General features: G+C 38.6%; 1 long non-coding RNA gene across 3 annotated transcripts in view; it reads left to right on the plus strand.

Annotated features, from left to right (window-relative positions):
- Positions 1-6,855, plus strand: part of LOC112130500 (uncharacterized) — a 254,038-nt gene that overhangs the window by 10,005 nt on the left and 237,178 nt on the right. For all 3 annotated transcript variants that reach the window (XR_008517374.2, XR_008517372.2, XR_008517369.2), the window contains exon 2: positions 2,771-2,892. This is a non-coding gene — a long non-coding RNA (uncharacterized LOC112130500). The remainder of the gene's footprint in view (positions 1-2,770; positions 2,893-6,855) is intronic.

Below are 6,855 nucleotides of genomic sequence, written 5' to 3' on the forward strand. Positions count from 1 at the left end.
AGGTTGAGAAAATAATTTGGGGAAAAGATGAATAGGTGATAGAGCCTGTGCCAAGTCTTTCTGGGCATGATGTTGACCTTCAGTCTCTTCTCTTGGGATGCAGTCGATCTTCCTTGGTTGATGAGATTCCTGGGGAGGAGACTCATGACAATTGAGTTTCTTTTTGGAGGATCTATCTTTAGGCAGGTATGAGAAGTTCAGAGAGCCTCTCCCTGTGCTTTGGGAAAGAAAGGGGCCAGAGACAGGAGGGCAGGAGAAGGTCAGAGAGACCCTGGTTCTGAGGCTCCTTCTGTGGTTTTCCAAGCTCCTTTAGTTCAAAGTACTTAGCATTCTAAAGTGGCATTCTTTGTGGTATTGTGAGCCCTAACAGTGCCAATAGCCAGTTAAGTATCTTTATCATTAGAAAATGTGTAAGGACTTCGGGGGCTGAGGCAGAACATTTTCCTGCAAGATAATTACAATGAACAGCTCCAAGGTGTCTTTGGTAGTAAACTTTTCTTCAAACATTTCATGTAAAATGAGCATTTGAAATCATTTTATCCAGTTTAGTATTTTATATCTTCTAGTGTTACTATGTGAAAGAGTATTATTCAGAACCATAGTAGAACAAGATATTTATATTACATTCACAATGGACACTTTATATCTGAGAATAGTGTGACCAGTGAAAAAGCTATGCACCCTTTCTGAAAGAACCCACTTACCACCTGTTGGGTCAGTATCATTCATACATTATTGTCCCTCTTGAAAAAAAATTTGAAGCAGATATATTATGGAAGATGACAGTTATAAACATGCCCTCTGGGTATAAAGGATAGAAGAATTGATGTTTCTTTCTTTCTGTATTGTTTAGTGTTACTAGAGGGCAGCAAAGTCATACAATAAACATACAGTAAGATTAGACTATGATTCCATAACAGAATCAGATGCAGCTTTGAATTTGTTAAAAACTACAGATGGACTTTGAAAAGTAACTTTTTCCTGATTATAAAAGTACTGCTAGCACATTTTAGAAATTCAGAAAATGCAGAACAATACAAAGAAGAAAATGAGAATAACTTATAAACGAATCATATAGTTTAAATCTTAAAAGGTATTAAATGTTAATTCTTGGTTCATTCCCTTCCGGATTGCTTGTGTTTAGTCATTCTCTGCTCAAAACACCTAGACTGTTTTCTGTTTTCTGCACAGATACAGCATCTATTTATCTACAGTAATGTTCTGTGTGTTTTTTAACTAAATGGTATCATGCTCTATGTGTTATTTTATAACTTGCTTTTTCCTTTTAGCTTGGGATTTGCAGCTCTTTTAAGTATGTTTAAATATACTTCATTCATTTTCCCAACTTTTTATTTTGGAAAATTCAAATGTATAAAAACAAGCAGGGCCGGACGCGGTGGCTCATGCCTATAATCCCTGCACTTTGGGAGACCGAGGCGGGCGGATCATGAGGTCAGGAGTTTGAGACCAGCCTGGCCAACATGGTGAAACGCCGTCTCTACTAAAAATACAAAAAAATTAGCTGGGTGTGGTGGCACATGCCTGTAATCCCAGCTACTTGAGAGGCTGAGGCAGGAGAATCACTTGAACTCAGGAGGCAGAGGTTGCAGTGAGCCAAGATCGTGCCATTGCACTCCAGGCTGGTCGACAGAGCAAGACTCCATCTCGGGGTAAAAACCAAAAAACAAAACACAAGCAGGAGGCTGGCATGGTAGCTCACGCCTGTAATCCCAGCACTTTGGCAGGTCCAGGCAGGAAGATTTCTTGAGGCCAGGAGATCGAGACTAGCCTGGGCAATATAGCTAGACCCCATCACTATAAAAAATTAAAAATAAAAGAATTAGCTGGGTATGGTGGCACACACATGTAGTCCCAGCGACTCAAGAATCACTGGAGTCCAGGAATTAGATGTTACAGTGAACTGTGATTGCACTACTGCACTCCTTCCTGGGCAACAGAGAAAGACCCTCTCTCAACACACCAACACACATAACAGCAAGAATAATACAACAATTACTCACATATCCTTCACCTAGATTCATTACTGTTAATATTTTGCTACATTTGCTTTCTCTATCTTTGCTGAGTCATTTCAAAGTTACCTGCAGACATCCTGATACTGCAGCCCTAAATGCTTCAGTGAGTATCCCCTAAGAACAAGGGCATTTCTCTACATACCCATAATACAGTTATCACACTCAGGAAGTTTTACATTAACATACTACTGTTATCTAACATCGAGTCCATATTCAAAATTCCCTCACTTATCCCAATAATGTCTTTCATAGTTGTTGTTTTATCCCCAATCTGGGATCTCGTAAAGATTGTGCATTGCATTTAGTTGTCATGGGTATTTAGTCTCCTTTATTCTAGAACAGTCTATCCTTTCTTTTTTTCTTCTTTTAACTTTCATTGACTTTTTTTTTTTTTTTTTTTTTTTTTTTGTGACGGAGTCTCGCTGTGTCACCGAGGCTGGACTGCAGTGGCAAGATCTCAGCTCACTGCAACCTTCACCTCCCAGGTTGAAGCAATTCTCCTGCCTCAGCCTCCCAGGTAGCTGGAATTACAGGCACCCACCACCACGCCTGGCTAATTTTTGGTATTTTTAGTACAGACGGGGTTTCACTACGTTGGCAAGGCTGGTCTCGAACTCCTGACCTCAGGTGATCCACCCACCTTGTGCTGGGATTACAGGTGTGAACCACCACGCCTGGCCAACACTGACATTTTTGAAGAGTCCTCATCAGTTGTTTTTTTTTTTCTTCTCCAGAATGTCCCTCTATTTGGATTTGGATTACAAAAGTTCAACAATTTTTGGAAAAATCCTACCTAGGTAATGTGTCGTTCTCAGTGCATCATGTCAGGCAGCTTATGATGCCAATTTGTCCCATGGTAAGTTTTTTTTTAATCTCTGTGGGTACATAGTAGGTGTATATGTTTGCAGGGTACATGAGATGTTTTGATACAGGTATGCAATGTGATCATGGAGACACATGGGGTATCCATCCCCTCAAGCATTTATCATTTGTGTTACAAACAATCCAGTTACACTCTTTTAGTTATTTTAAAATGTACAATTCAGTTATTGACTATGGTCACCCATGGTAAGTTTAATCACTCAGTTATGGACCTTTCTCCATTGTAAAGGTCCTACTTGTAATTAATAAGTAATCTGTGGAATGATGATAATTTTAGACTGTGTAAATATTCCTCAGCATTTCAACCAATCATTTTAGCATCCATTAATGATTCTTTTCAGAATTCATGGTTATTATAGCATTTGCAAAATGATAATTTGGTATTACTCTCTATTACTCCTTCTAAATTTATTAGTTGCCATTGTTCTGTAAATCAGACTTTCTCTTCTTCTTTCCCACTTTTTATTTTTTTACTTTTTTTAGTAACAGTACAGACTCATGGAGTCTTTCAAATCAGTATGCTAAAATCCATTTCTGTAATTGATCATTTTGATGTTCATATTGTCCCTAATTTGGCCAGTAGAACTGTCTGCGATGGGTTCTGCATTCTCTTGCTACATCTCCATCAACTTTTTGACCTTATCTTACTTTCTGTCACAGTAAGATGTTTCAAGCTCACTTTATGTTTTTGTTTCTCCAGACCCGTGGAATCAGCCATTTCTTCAAAACCCTATTTTGTGTTTGTTTGTTTGTTTTAATGGGGAATGGTGTTGAGAAACCACAATTTAGGTGTCAGGTGTGTTCTTTGCCACAGGGGTGTCATTGCTTCTAGGCTTTCTCAGAGGATAAAGCTAAGACATATGTCTTAAAAAGCATGAGTTTGGCCAGGTGTAGTGGCTCACACCTGTAATCCCAGCAGAACAAGGGAGGATTGCTTGAGCCTACGAGTTCGAGACCTGCGTGGGCAACATAGTGAGACCTTGTCTCTACAAGTAATTAAAAAAATTAGCCAGGCATAATGGCATGCACCTGTAGTCCCAGCTACTTGGGAGGCTGAGGTGGGAGGATCGCTTGAGCCCAGGAGGTCGAGACTGCAGTGAGCTATTATCACACCACTGCAGCACTCCATGCTGGGTGACAGAGCAACACCCTGTCTCAAAAAAAAGAAAAAAAAAAGTGATGAGTTTGCACTGATACCTTTAATTCCAATCCAACATCCCAGGATGCTGCTCCTTCCCTCACTTCATATTTCCTACCGTTACAACTCTGGATGGACCTCCAAAAATTTCAATGTATTTACTCTTTTGCACAATCCTACAGAGTGGTTTTAGAATTGTTGTACCAATATTATCACCACCAACAAACCTACTAAAGTTTATAATTTCTTTGCATTTTTAAAAACTAACAGTGTTTTATTTTTTTCATAAAAAATCTTAAATGTGGCAAAATGTTCATATTTGTCAATTCTGGATGATAATTACATGAGTGTTAGTCATATTATTCATTCTTTTCTTTTAAAAAAATTGTTATTGAAGTATAGAATGCATACAGAAAAGTGCATTTATTGTACATGAAGAGCTAAATGAATTTTTACTAACTGACATATGTGTATGTGTGTGTGTGGGGTGCTTCTCTATGTAGATATACAAAAATATAAATGTTGTTTTCTAGCTTGTGTAAATTTTAAGACACATTCCTAAATTGTACTTCAAAGTGACTGTACCAGTTTATTCTCTTAAATAGAGACTATTTGCCTACAGGCATGACAAAATGGAATATCAAATAACTTTACTTTTTGCCAATCTAGTGGATGAAATATTAGTTTCCTATTGCATTTCTCTGGGTAGAGGTAATTTTTTTGTTGTTCGGTTATTGGCTACTTGTTTTCATCTTAAAGTGAATTGCATGCTTATTTCATCGTTTTTCTATTAGATTGTTAGTCTCTTTGTTTTCTACTTTAATATTATCTATTTTAACATTATGATATTTGTCTTGGGGTAAGACTGTAACTTTGAGCAGTAAGCACTTGTTCCAGCATCATTTGTTTATTTATGTAAAAATGGGCTGGGCATGGTGGTTCATGCACTTTGTAATCTCAGCACTGCGGGAGGCTGGGGCAGGTGGATCACTTGAGTCCAGGAGTTTAAAACCAACCTGGGCAACATGGCAAGACTCAGTCTCCCCAAAATTGCAAAATTAGCCAGACATGGTGGTGTGCACCTGTAGTCCCAGCTACTCAAGAGGCCTAGGTGGAAGGACCGCTTGAGCCCAGGAGGCAGAGGTTGCAGTGAGCCAAGATGACGGCACTGCACTCTGGCCTGGGTGACAGAGTGAGACCTTGTCTCAAAAAAATAAAAACAAAATATGTATGTAGAAATGCTCTTATTGGGTTTTCTCTGTTATGAAAGTGATTTTGTGTGTTTTAAATTTTATTTGTGTAAACTTATGGGGCACAAGTGCAATTTTGTTACATGGATATATTACATAATGGTGAAGTCAGGGTTTTTAGTGTGTCCATCACTGGAATAATGTACTTTGTGTCCATTAAGTAATTTCTCATCATCTACTCCCTGCCCTTTCAAGTCTTGATTATATGTTTATTCAAAAAATAAATATTTCTCCCAGTAAATAAATATTTCTCCCAGATAGGTAGAAAATAAGAATTGCCCCCATACCATCACCACATACAATACAGTTTTTAGTGTGCATCCTAGTCTGTTTTTTATTTTTTGTTGTTGTTTTGTGTGTGTGTGCTTCTAACACCCTTTATGGACTTAATTTTCCTTTCCCTTTTTTTATGATTTTACTATTAGCAAGTACTTTTTTTTTTTTTTTTTTAAGTTTAGGATCTGTCTTTGAGGCATCCTTCCTGCTGTATTTGTCTATCTATGGTGCTGTTTATATTGTCTTACAATTGTCTTTAGGAGAAGTGTACTCTCTGTAGAGCCAGCTCTCCCTCATTGCTTTTCTAGAGTCTGGGTAGGATAAACATGACCTTGTGCAACATTTTGAGTTGTGACTCTGTATTAGTTTGTTCTCACACTCCTAATAAAGACACACGAGACTGGGTAATGTATAAAGGAAAGAGGTTTAATTGACTCACAGTTCCACATGGCTGAGGAGGCATCACAATCATGACTGAAGGTGAATGAGGAGCAAAGTCACGTCTTACATGGTGGCAGGCAAGAGAGTGTGTGCAGGGGAACTCCCCTTAATAAAACCATCAGATCTTATAAGAACTCACTATCATGAGAACAGCATGGGAAAGATCCGCTCCCGTGATTCAATTACCTCCCACCAGGTCCCTCCCACAACCTGTGGGAATTATGGGAGCTACAATTCAAGATGAGATTTGGGTGGGGCACAGCCAAACCATATCAGACTCTGTTAAATGAAAAAGGCCTCCGTACATCATTATTCTTGTAACAAATCACATCCAATTTACAAGTGTTCTCCTGTAAATTCTGGAGAAACAGAGGCCCTGAAGTTATTGGTGAGCAAGTCTGGGAAATGGAAATGGAGGTTCCAATTCCTATTTTTACTAATTTAATGTGTATAAAATGTTATCCATATCTTTTCTTCATTCCTTTGTTCCTTCCTTTCTTTTGGGGGACTTTCATAGGTTCATTCAAGAGTTTTAACCCTTAACTCATTTTTCTCACAAGGCCTTAAATTCCACAACCTCATCATCTACCACCTTTGGTGCTTTCAGAATCATAACTCTCAATGTTGAAGAGTGGGCTACTGCATGGAAGGTGGGTGCAAACCCCTAAAATTTCCACCCCTGGTTCTGGAAAGTGAGAAATTGGGGATTTCAATACTGCAAGCCATCCTTCACATTCTAAACTCATTGTCTTTACTTAGTTCCGTCAGCATTTCTTTCTCCCAGTCAGTGGGGTATTGGCATGGACTTGTACTGGTTCATAAGAGCTGATTG

This window comes from Pongo abelii, chromosome 22 (genome assembly GCF_028885655.2).
Source record: "Pongo abelii isolate AG06213 chromosome 22, NHGRI_mPonAbe1-v2.0_pri, whole genome shotgun sequence".
NCBI classification, from domain to species: Eukaryota; Metazoa; Chordata; class Mammalia; order Primates; family Hominidae; genus Pongo; species Pongo abelii.